Source organism: Bufo bufo, chromosome 7 (genome assembly GCF_905171765.1).
Source record: "Bufo bufo chromosome 7, aBufBuf1.1, whole genome shotgun sequence".
Taxonomy (NCBI): Eukaryota; Metazoa; Chordata; class Amphibia; order Anura; family Bufonidae; genus Bufo; species Bufo bufo.
The window spans coordinates 62,116,145-62,129,066 of record NC_053395.1 but is presented as its reverse complement, the minus strand read 5'-3'; the positions used below and the strand labels follow the sequence as shown (position 1 = coordinate 62,129,066).

Sequence of the window (12,922 nt, the reverse complement as noted above, 5' to 3'; positions counted from 1 at the left end):
ACCTTCTTGCTGTTCTCCTTCGTTTGACATGTGCTGGCGGCCATCTTGGTTTCTGGGTTTCTTGTAGCCTTCCACCCTGCGGCTCCTCCTTCCCACTGGGAGGAGCTGGATGCCTAGCTCATATATATAGGAGGTCTGTGGCTTCAGTTCCTTGCTTGGTCCTCCTGTGTTCACATGCTTCTAAGACTGCTGCTGCTTCTGGTTCCTGATCCTGGCTTCGTCTGACTACCCTGCTGGTTCCTGATCCTGGCTTCGTCTGACTACCCTGCTGGTTCCTGATCCTGGCTTCGTCTGACTACCCTTCTGGTTCCTGATCTCTGGCCTCTCAAGACTCTGCTTCGGTTTCACCATTCGTTTGGACTTTTGCTTTACAGCTTTATTTTCAATAAAGCCTTCTTATTTTCACTTATCTCTTGTTGTACGTCTGGTTCATGGTTCCGTGACAGTTACCCAGATGCAAGATCGGATAGAGACAGTGTTATGGCATATGTAGGCAGCTCAGCGAGCCCAGAATCGGGTCTAAAATCTGCAGCCTCGGGTCCGGATCTGGAAAGCTGGCCTAACCGCTAACCCCAAAAAATGTGCGATAGGGTTAGAAGAGACTAAGTACCTGGGGTATGTCATTGGGCGCGGAGTCATCAAAACCCAAGTGAACAAAATAAAGGAGATACGGAATTGGCCCCGACCTGTCACCACTAGGCAAGTAAAGTCATTCCTGGGAATGGTGGGCTATTACATGAGGTTTGTTCCCCACTTCGCTACTCTAACCGCGCCCTTGACAGGGCTCTTGAAGGGACGAAAATCAGTAATGGTTCGCTGGGATGATCGGGCGGAAGAGGCTTTTGCTGCTTTGAAGTCGGCCCTGTGTGGGTCACCGGTTTTGGTGACGCCCGACTTCAAGAGGGAGTTTGTGGTACAAACGGATGCCTCTGAAGTAGGCCTCGGTGCTGTACTGTCTTGGAAATCAACGGGGAGGAGCATCCCGTTGTCTTCCTAAGCTGCAAGCTCACCCCAGCCAAAACCAGGTACAGTATAGTGGAGAGAGAGTGCCTGGCTATCAAGTGGGCACTCGAGTCTCTCCGCTACTATTTGTTGGGGAGAAAGTTCCGCCTGGTGATTGACCACTCCCCTCTCAAGTGGATGAGCCAGGCCAAAGACAGGAATGCCCGAGTCACCAGATGGTTTTTGTCTCTGCAGAACTTTAAGTTCTTGGTAGAACACAGAGCAGGCCGGTTGCAGGGAAATGCGGATGCCCTGTCCCGGGTGCATTGTCTAGCGTGTGTCCACCCCCTCAGGGTTGAACAAAGGGGGGGGGTATGTGACACAGGAGGGGGTTTGTGATACAGTGAGGGGTTGTGTCTGGCAAGGCAGGTATTTTTCTCGTAGCATGTAAGGAAAGAGAGGAGTAAGCACTGGGCTATGCCAGGCTATAGCAGAGAGGAGTAAGCACTGGGCTATGCCAGGCTATAGCAGAGAGGAGTGAGCACTGTGCTATACCAGAGAGGAGTGAGCACTGTGCTATGCCAGGCTATAGCAGAGAGGAGTAATCACTGTGCTATGCCAGGCTATAGCAGAGAGTAGTGGCCACTGTGCTATGCCAGGCTATAGCAGAGAGTAGTGACCACTGTGCTATTCCAGGCTATAGCAGAGAGGAGCGACCACTGTGCTATGCCAGGCTATAGCAGAGAGGGGTGACCACTGTGCTATGCCAGGCTATAGCAGAGGAGGCACAGGCAGGAGCAGCAATGTGTGCTTCTACGTACATCAATTACTGCGGTCCCCAGTGGAATCCGTATGCCGCTGACATGTCAGTGCTCTACAAGTGCTATAGACACTAGACCTTCAGGCACCTATTAGGTCACTAAAATAGTAAAATAAGTAAGAAATGTAAGAAAAGTATATATAAAAAACGATGGCCCATTTAGAATAGTTTAAAATAAACGTAACTATAAAAGGTTAGTTACCAGTTAAACTTCATTCACGGAAGTAAAGAAATAAAACATGTTCCTGGAACTTTATTACCTTTTATTACTTTCTAAATCATAAAACATGCTGGAAATGTCATGACTGCGGTACACATAATATACTTCATACATGTTGCCTGTAAATGTGTTTTGGGAAAACCACCATGGCGATGGATCATGTGATGGACCATGTGATGAGCGCAGTGACGTCATCAAAGGTCCCATTCCTGTGCACAGCAAAGATGAAGACAGAAGAGAAGCCGGGCTGCGCGAACAAGTGGATGAGGGGAGTTAAATTATTATTTTTTAACCCCTCCAGCCCTATTGTACTATGCATTCTGTATTAAGAATGCTATTATTTTCCCTTATAACCATGTTATAGGGGAAAATAATAATGATCGGGTCTCCATCCCGATCGTCTCCTAGCAACCGTGCGTGAAAATCGCACCGAATCTGCACTTGCTTGCGATTTTCACGCAGTCCCATTCACTTCAATGGGGCCTGCGTTGCATGAAAAACGCACAAAATAGAGCTTGCTGCGATTTTGACGCAACGCACAAGTGATGCGTGAAAATCACTGCTCATGTGCACAGCCCCATAGAAATGATTGGGTCGGGATCCAGTGCGGGTGCAATGCATACACCTCACGCATTGCACCCGCGTGGAAAACTCGCCCGTGTGAAAGGGGCCTTAAAGTATTAAAAAATATCTCCTATGCGGTGAACGTTGTAAAAGAAAAAGAAAAAGAAAGAAAGAAAAAAACGTGTGATTTGCCATTTTTTTGTCACCTTGTCCCCCCAAAAAGTAGGATTGGACTGTTCTATTATGGGCCGGACGTTCCATAAAATACGGAATGCACGCAGCTTTTTTTAGTGTTTTTTTTTTTTTTTCGCGGTGTCGAATAGTATCGAGTATAGCAATACTTTTTTTATGGTATCGAAACCGAATCAATTTTTTTTTATTGAGACAGCCCTAAATAAAAGTGCAATGAAAATGCAATAAAGAAAAATTAATACGACAATGCAAAGAGCGGGGGTTATCCCAAACCGACACGTGTCGCCTCCTCGGTAAAAGCATCTGCGTTCTGTGCACTATTAATATCATTATGACCAGAAGGCATAAGACTCTTGTAATGGCTGAAAGACACAGGAGGTAGAAGACGACGTGCAGGAGAGCAGGAACGTCGTCCGTCCCCATATGCATCCGGTGTAAGTGCCAATGTAAGCCCTATGCTCAAATCACCGTCCACATTTCCGTGTCATTTTCAAGTCCATTGAAAAAAGCGTCCTTATTTACCCGTGAAGTGTTTGGTCCACGTGTCCGTTTTTACGCCCGCGCGTCATCCATAATCCACGGACACTCATCTGAAAATTTATTTCCGGAGCATATCCTATCAGTCTTCAGTCAAAAAATGGACGCCATTTTCACGGACCCATAGACTTCAATGGACAGTAGTGCATTTCTCTGTGATTTTTTATATTTTTTACCCATAGTCAGTAAAAAGTAACCGATGAGTGAACAGACACATTCAAATCAATGGGTACGTGTTCTGTACATGGAAAATGAGGACAGCACACGTCAGTGAAAAACGGAAATGTGGACGAGGCCTTAGGTATCTAACACCTCTATCACATGTCAGTGAATCATAAATTTGTGCTCTGTCTGTGTTCTCCATGGACAATACACGGATCCACTGCTTTAACCCTTTGAAGACATGACAATTTTCCATTTTTGAATTTCTGTTTTTCACTCTCATCCTTCCCGGAGCCATAACTTTTCCTTTTTTTTTTTCCCTTCACCATATGAAGTCTTGTTTTTTGTGGGACAAGTTGTAATTTCTAATGGCACTGTAACAGAAACCCTCTGTTTGTCTGTTGAGATGATTGGGTTACGTACAGTTTCTGACCTAATTATCTCCCAGGCAGAGGGGAGGCATTGTGTGGTTATTTCCATTGGTCTGTGTGTTTGTCACCCAGTTCTCCATCAGGTCCAGAGGGGAGGTCCCCTTGCATGGGGACTTGTATATAAGTCCAAGTATGGCACCAATAAAAGGTGAATCTTCTTACCCTCAACTCGCAGCCTCGTCTCGTGTTGTAGGGAACAGCTATATCACTACTAGCTCTTGCAAGAGCTGCACAGCTACTGGGACTCACAACTCGGCCTCGGAAGTCGCTGGAGCAACTCTACACCGCCACTCTGACTAGGGGAGAAGGACGTCGCCAATGGTTTATACCGTTACAGGCACCATTAACTGTTGCATACAAAATAGTGGGAAGCTGGGAAAAAATTCCAAATAGAATGGAACTGGGGAAAAACAATGCAATTCTATCACAATTTTATGGGTTGTGTTTTTTACGGCGTTCCCTATACAGTAAAACTGACCGATGCCCTTCATTCTCTGGGTCAGTACGATTACAATGATACCACATTTGTATCGTATTTAGGAAAATAATTTTTTTCCTTCCATCGCCATATTCTGACCCTTACTACTACAGAGCTGTGAGGTGATCTATATATTTTAATGATACCATTTCAGGGTGTGTATGACTTTTTGATTTGGCATTTTGACTTTTTCCCATCATACAATTTTTTTCCCATTATATTTGAATAGTATCAGTGTTTTGGGATGCAGCGATGCCTATGAGGTTTATTATTTTATTATTTTCATTTTGGATTGTCATTTTTAGATTTCTTTTTTAATATTTTTAAAAGAACTTCCTTCTCTGTTTGTTACACTTTCTAAAAATTCCCCAAGGGAACTTGAACAAGCAATCATCAGATAAGCATTAGCATTCAAGTCTATAGGAAATTTGCTATGTTCCACTTCCTATAGACCCTACCACAGGCAGCGTCTCCATAAGAACACAGCTGCAGCAGCCTCGGATCCTTCATTCCCTGCAGCAGCCTTGGTTCCCATGAACGGCTTCCCTGATCGCCTTTCCAGCCCCAAAAGCATAGCGCTCCAAGGTTTTCAGCATTTAGATGCAGTGGTCACATTTGACGACAGAATCTGAGGGGTTAAATGTTTGCAATTGGAGTTCTCACTGATTATAGACATTAGCCCCGGGTGCCTGCTGTGTGACAAATGTAAAGTTATGCATATGGGAAGGAATAAGGCTACTTTCACACCTGCGTTCGGGTGTCCGCTCGTGAGCTCCGTTTGAAGGGGCTCACGAGCGGCCCCGAACGTATCCGTCTGGCCCTAATGCATTCTCAGTGGAGGCGGATCCACTGAGAATGCATCAGTCTGGCAGCGTTCAGCCTCCGCTCCGCTCAGTGAGCGGACACCTGAACGCTGCTTGCAGCGTTCGGGTGTCCGCCTGGCCGTGCGGAGGCGAGCGGATCCGCCCAGACTTACAATGGAAGTCAATGGGGACGGATCCGCTTGAAGATGACACCATATGGCTCAATCTTCAAGCGGATCCGTCCCCCATTGACTTTCAATGTAAAGTCTGAACGGATCCGCTCAGGCTACTTTCAGACTTAGAAATTTTTCTAAGTTATAATGCAGACGGATCCGTTCTGAACGGATGCGAACGTCTGCATTATAGGAGCGTATCCGTCTGATGAAACATCAGACGGACCCGCTCCGAACGCTAGTGTGAAAGTAGCCTTATGCAAGTCACCCGTACATACTAAATGGTAAAGCACTCGGTAACACTGACATGGAAAAGGTTCTAGGAATTTTAATAAGCAGCAAAAACCAGTGTCAGGCAGCTGCTGCCAAGGCCAATAAGATAATGGGTTGCATCAGAAGGGGCATAGATGCCCGTGATAAGAACATAGTCCTACCACTTTACAAATCGCTAGTCAGACCACACATGGAGTACTGTGTACAGTTCTGGGCTCCTGTGAACAAGGCAGACATAGCAGAGCTGGAGAGGGTTCAGAGGAGGGCAACTAAAGTAATAACTGGAATGGGGCAACTACAGTACCCTGAAAGATTATCAAAATTAGGGTTATTCACGTTAGAAAAAAGACGACTGAGGGGAGATCTAATTACTATGTATAAATATATCAGGGGTCAGTACAGAGATCTCTCCCATCATCTATTTATCCCCAGGACTGTGACTGTGACGAGGGGACATCCTCTGCGTCTGGAGGAAAGAAGGTTTGTACACAAACATAGAAGAGGATTCTTTACGGTAAGAGCAGTGAGACTATAGAACTCTCTGCCTGAGGAGGTGGTGATGGTGAGTTCACTAAAAGAATTCAAGAGGGGCCTGGATGTGTTTCTGGAGTGTAATACCATTACCGGCTATAGCTACTAGAGAGGGGTCGTTGATCCAGGGAGTTATTCTGATTGCCTGATTGGAGTCGGGAAGGAATTTTTTATTCCCCTAAAGTGAGGAAAATTGGCTGCTACCTCACAGGCTTTTTTTTTGCCTTCCTCTGGATCAACTTGCAGGATGACAGGCCGAACTGGATGGACAGATGTCTTTTTTTGGCCTTATGTACTATGATACTATGTTACCCAGTAGCTAAGGGGCTCTGGGCACCATCTTCAAAGAGACTACATCTGGTTTCCTATGTCCAGGGGCACAGGTTAGGAACCAAGTGGTTGTCGGTTCTAAGGCCAGACAACCTGTTTAATGTCTTTATTCACCCATCAGTGGAAAAAAATAATGGAGACATGCACTAAAAAATGTCCATGGGTCTGTGAAAACCACTGACAGAACATGGATGGCGTCCTTGTCACAGATACACAAAACACCCTTCACAGATGAAAAACCTGTCTTGTCACTGCCGTCATCACTGACACGGATGTGTGAAAGAAGCCCGCTGATCTATAGTGGTGACCTATCCAGAGGATAGATCGTCGTCAATACTAATTACCGGATAAACCCTTTAAAGGTGTTCTCTGGGAATAAATAACTTTTCATTGATGCCCACAGCCTGCCTCCACTATGAAAGCTCTGCTGCAACTAACCAATGGCTTCAGCGGTAATGTGTCTCAGTGGTTGGCTGCAGTGGAGCAGGTCACCATGCAAGGGAGGAAGTAGACAAGCCATGGACTGGAAGATGGACAAGCAGGAGCCAGTGCACAGGACTGGATCATGATCGCTGCAGTTGGAGCACTAGCTCCTGGCAACACTATGCACCTTTAGGCTTTAAGCATACGGCGGGTTCGCAATATGCGGGCAGCGGCCGTGTGCTCCCCGCATCACAGATGCGCACCCATTCAACTTGAATGGGTCTCGATCCGTCCTGGCCGTCACACGAACTTTGCCCGTGCATTGGGGACCGCAAATTGCACGGAACAGGCACACAACGGCGGTGGGAACTGCAGCCCCTGGTTGATTCACCCACTTTCCAGGGCCCCTGCACTCAATTGTGTCTGCATCCACTGGTTCCCTGACCTACTGTTCCTGTGCTTCTGTGACATAGGCGACCGAATGATGCTATCGATCCACCTGCAACGTTTGACGGGAGCAGACCTGGTCAGAAAAGGCCAGGACTATATTGTGGGACCGGGGACAGGTGAGTATTATAATGCAGGGTGTGTGCGCTGTATTCAGGGGCTACAGACAAGAGGCAATATAAAGAGGGGGCACAGACAAGAGGCAATATATAGAGGGTACACAGATGAAAGGTACTTAATATAAAAGGGGGCACAGACAAGAGGCACTAAATATTAGGAGGGGGCACAGACAAGAGGCTCTAGAGAGAAATTAAATCACCTGCTAAAGGTCCCTCTGTTCCAGCGCTGCTGGTTCCGTCCCTGTCAGACTGGAAGTGATGACGTCACAGCCATCGTTCCAGTGACCGCTCAGCAGACAAGTGTGCTTTAAGAACTGACAGACAATTCCTTTAGGCCCCTTTCACACAGGCGAGTATTCCGCGCGGATGAACGCATTGCACCCGCACTGAATACCGACCCATTCATTTCTATGGGGCCGTTCACATGAGCGGTGATTTTCACGCATCACTTGTGCGTTGGGTGAAAATCGCAGCATGCTCTATTTTCTGCGTTTTTCACACAACGCAGGCCCCATAGAAATGAATGGGGTTGCGTGAAAATCGCAAGCATCCGCAAGCAAGTGCTTGGTTGCTAGGAGATGATCGGTATGGAGACCCGATCATTATTATTTTCCCTTTCACCATGGTAAAAGATCATGTGACGTACCATGTGATGACCGGAGTGACGTCATCACAGGTCCTTGAACTATAATTAATGCTCACCACAGGTCCTATTCAGTAAAGGGGACAGAAGCAGATGCCGGCTACGCGATCAAGTGGATTAAGGGGAGTTAAATGATTTTTTTTTTTTTTTTAACCCCTTCAGCGCTGTTTTACTATGCATTCTGTATTCAGAATGCTATTATTTTCCTTATAACCATGTTATAAGGGAAAATAATACAATCTACAGAACACCGATTTGGGTACCAAACATGTGCGATTTTTCTCACGCGAGTGCAAAACGCATTACAATGTTTTTCACTCGCGCGGAAAAATCGTGGGTGTTCCCGCAACGCCCGTGTGAAAGAGGCCTAACAGCTTTGTTCATACTAGCGTTCTGCCAGGTTTCCATTACAATAAGGCATCACAACCCTGACAGATCCATAATGTGTCTGTGGAAAGTCAACTGGATGAAAACACATATCACGTCCATTACAATCAGAACGCCATTTTTTAGGCAGAGAGCCTATTAACAACTTACTACAATAGAAGGACCATTTGCGTACAATGTCAAGAATAGGGTCAACTACCTGAATAAGACGCCAAAAATACACACATGAGGCTAGCGTATGGAAGAGTGGCTCACACTCCTATATGTATATGGTGCAGCCAGACCCCTCCTCACTAATAAAAATAGTGTCTCTAAATGGAAATATAGTAACTTATTTTAACACTCCAGTAACACTCATATGTTCATTTCACCTTTTAAAGGGGTTGTCCGGGTTCAGAGCTGAACCCGGACATACCCTTATTTTCACCCAGGCAGCCCCCCTGAGGCTCCGATGCGCTCCCTTGCCCTGCGCTAGATCGCAAAGGCTCTTTTGTTTTCAATAACACACTGCCCGGCTCTGATGGGCGGGCTTTAGCGCTGCCCTAGCCTTTTAATGGCTAGGGCAGCTCTAAATCCCGCCCATCAGTGCCGGCGACGTCACCAGGGTTCCTGGCAGCCCCATGGAGAGTCCTGGTACGTCACCAGATCTCCAAAAAATGCCTTTGCCCTGCGCGATCTAGCGAAGGGCAAAGGAGAGCATCGGAGCATAAACTGCTAGGAAGCTCAAGTCAGGGGGGCTGCCGGGGTGAAAATGGAGGGATGTCCGGGTTCAGCTCTGAACCCGGACAACCCCTTTAAGTTGCATTACTGAAATAAATGAACTTTGCACGATATTCAAATTTTTAGAGTTTCACCTGTATACGCCGCTGTATAAAGGCAATATACAGAAGTAAATATAAACTAAGAAAGCTACCAATAATGATGCATACGTATGGTGGCACCTGCAGTAGGTAGACAGACACAGCGTCACCCATAGCAACCAGAACCTGAAAGAAACTAGATACAGTTCACAGCCTCTATCGTCTACAATAAGATCCACCTCCATATCTTTTAGGTGTCCACTATTTCAGGGCACCAACTTTATCATGTAGAGATCAATAGGAGGAGGACACCTATAATGTGATAACCCATATAATGGATACATGAAGACGATGACAACGACATGTGATGGGAAACGCCTGTTCCCTACCCTAACATGTAGTTAGATGAAACACGTATGAAATGAAATCATTCAGACCCAGCGGTTTAACGGTCTGCAATGTAAAAGTCCACTGGGTCTCTTAGGCCTCTTTCACACGAGCGAGTTTTCCGCGCGGATGCGTTGCGGGAGGTGAACGCATTGCATCCACACGGAATCCTGACCCATTCATTTCTATGGGGCTGTTCACATGAGCGGTGATTTTAACGCATCACTTGTGCGTTGCGTGAAAATCGCAGCATGCTCCTCTTTGTGCGTTTTTCACGTAACGCAGGCCCCATAGAAATGAATGGGGTTGCGTGAAAATAGCAAGCATCCGCAAGCAAGTGCGGATGCGGTGCGATTTTCACACATGGTTGCTAGGTGACAGTCTATTCACTGTGCAATATACAAAAACGGTTTGGCAGCACTACTGTCCCACATAAGGGAAAGCCATTCAGGAAAATACCTTGAAGGTAGTGGTGCACGCAGATGGGGACCCTGGCTGATGATCCCAACGTCAGAATATATATACAAGAAATCCGCAGCACTCGTCAATGTGATAAATCCAAGGTGGTTTATTCCATATACAGCAAGATGGTGCGACGTTTCGACCTAACCCGGTCTTTCTCAAGCAAGGTTGCTTGAGAAAGACCGGGTTAGGTCGAAACGTCGCACCATCTTGCTGTATATGGAATAAACCACCTTGGATTTATCACATTGACGAGTGCTGCGGATTTCTTGTATATATAGTCTATTCACTGTATTATTTTCCCTTATAACATGGTTATAAGGGAAAATAATAGCATTCTGAATACAGAATGCTTAGTAGGTGATCAATTGAGGGTTAAAAAAATAAATAAAAATTAACTCACCTTCTCCTCTTGTTCGCGTAGTTCCCGGTCTCTTCTTTACTTCTTAAAGAGGACCTTTCACCTGTATAAACTATATGAACTGAGTATGCTGCCATATAGAGCGGCGCCCGGGGATCTCACTGCACTTACTATTATCCCCGGGCGCCGCTCCGTTCTCCCGTTATAGGCTCCGGTACCTTTGCTTCTTAAGTTATAGTAGGCGGTGTCTTCCCTTGTCCTGTGGGCGTCTCCTTCTCCTAGGCTGCAGCGCTGGCCAATCTCAGCGCACAGCTCACAGCCTGGGAGGTTTTTTTCTCCCAGGCTGTGAGCTGTGCGCTGCGATTGGCCAGCGCTGCAGCCTAGGAGAAGGAGACGCCCACAGGACAAGGGAAGACACCGCCTACTATAACTTAAGAAGCAAAGGTACCGGAGCCTATAACGGGAGAACGGAGCGGCGCCCGGGGATAATAGTAAGTGCAGTGAGATCCCCGGGCGCCGCTCTATATGGCAGCATACTCAGTTACCATAGTTTATACAGGTGAAAAGTCCTCTTTAAAAGATGAACTATCGGCTAGGACCTGTGGTGACGTCAGATCACATGCTCCAATCACATGGTCCATCACCATGATGATGGACCATGTGATTGGAGCATGTGATCTGACGTCACCAAAGGTCCTTTAGCCACCAGCTCATCATTAAGCTCATCATTAAGCCCACAGCTCAGTTAATTTTTTAATTTTTTTTTTAACCCTCAATTGATCACCTACTATGCATTCTGTATTCAGAATGCTATTATTTTCCCTTATAACCATGTTATAAGGGAAAATAATAACATCTACACAACACCTAACCCAAGCCCGAACTTCTGTGAAGTTCGGGTTTGGGTACCAAACATGCGTGATTTTTCTCACGCGAGTGCAAAACGCATTACAATGTTTTGCACTCGCGCGGAAAAATCGCGGGTGTTCCCGCAACGCCCGTGTGAAAGAGGCCTTAGGGAGCCTATTAGATAAATGTTACTGTCCAGCGCCATCATTCTGTCCTCCCTGGCTGCAGCAGTGATCCGTATACCACACATGACCGCTGCAGCCAATCACTGGCCTCAGAGATCTCGCCAGTATACCGCTGAGGCCAGCGATTAGCTGCAGTGGCGACGTGCAGTATATGAGCACATCACTGCATCTCTGTATTAGGGCTCATGCACACCAACGTATTTTCTTTCCGCTTCCGTTCCGGTTTCTTTTTGTCTGTATGCGGATCCATTCACTTCAATGGGGCTGAAGAAAATACAGAAGTTACTCCGTGTACATTCCGTTTTCTGTTTGTCTGCATAAACGTTCCGCAAAAAAGTAGTGCATGTCCGATTATTGTCCGCAAATCAATATCCGAGGCCCCATTCAAGTCAATGTGTTCGCAAAAAATACGGAACACATCCGTATGTCATCCGTATTTTGCGGATCCATACTGTAGAAAGGCTATGCCCAGCCCATATTGCTCGTGTGTTTGGTGATTAATAAGTTACTGTTTCTGTATACGATCCGCCAAAAAAACTGATCAAATACGGAAACCATACGGATAGATTTTGTGCAGTAACGGAACATTAGAGGACTTAAATAAGAGAGAGAAAAAAAACTCAGATACGGAACAACGGATCAGTGAAAAACGGACCGCAAAACAACAACGGTCGTGTGTATGAGCCCTTAGTCCAATAAATTCCCTGTCTTACAAAATGGACAGCCCCTTTAAACATACTGGAAATGGGGAGGTACACATTCGATCACCTTTATTGGATCAGAAACATGTCCCCAGTCTACAGCAACTTGTAGACACTGTCCACACAGTATACACAGCCCTGCTCCTCCAGCTCAGGAGGAACTACAACTTCCTGGGGCTGTGACGGAATGATGAGAGTTGAAGTTACACAGCAGCTGGGGCCGAGCATCTTCCTGCCCCTCTGCAGTGTGTGCCCCCTGTACCATCAGGACCACCAGACTCCGCAGTGTCACCTGGCCGGCGACCTCCCTCCCTCCACTCATATATAAGGACGCCATATGGTGCGGGGACTCCGTGCTGCATATCACAGCCTCCTCGTGCCCCCTGCTACACCCCGATAATAAACACCCGCATAAAGAATACCCAGTTACCCGAAACACCCGCCCGCTATTACCTGGCGGCTGAGGCGCCCTTTCTTCAGGCAGTAAGACTGGAAAAGCCGGAGCCGCCGGTGCCCACAGCGCCACCTACAGGAAGAAGGACCGAAGAGCAGCAAGCGCAGTGCCAGCTCTGGAGTCCTGGGTGCCAGCATGGCACAGCCCTGGCGTTGAGTCTTGAAGTGGAGGAAATACTGATTTATGCTGAAGAGGAAGAAGAGTGTCTGTGTCGGTTCATAGAAATATAGAAAGAAATTCATAGAAAT

General features: G+C 46.7%; 1 protein-coding gene across 1 annotated transcript in view; it reads right to left on the bottom strand.

The window, feature by feature from the left end:
* The window catches only part of ZC3H7A (zinc finger CCCH-type containing 7A), a 196,771-nt gene extending 184,068 nt beyond the window's left edge, over positions 1 to 12,703 (bottom strand). Inside the window, 1 exon segment of the mRNA XM_040440164.1 lies at positions 12,674 to 12,703. The gene's annotated coding sequence lies outside the window, so the exon portion shown is untranslated.
* Between the last annotated feature and the right edge of the window lie 219 nt (positions 12,704 to 12,922).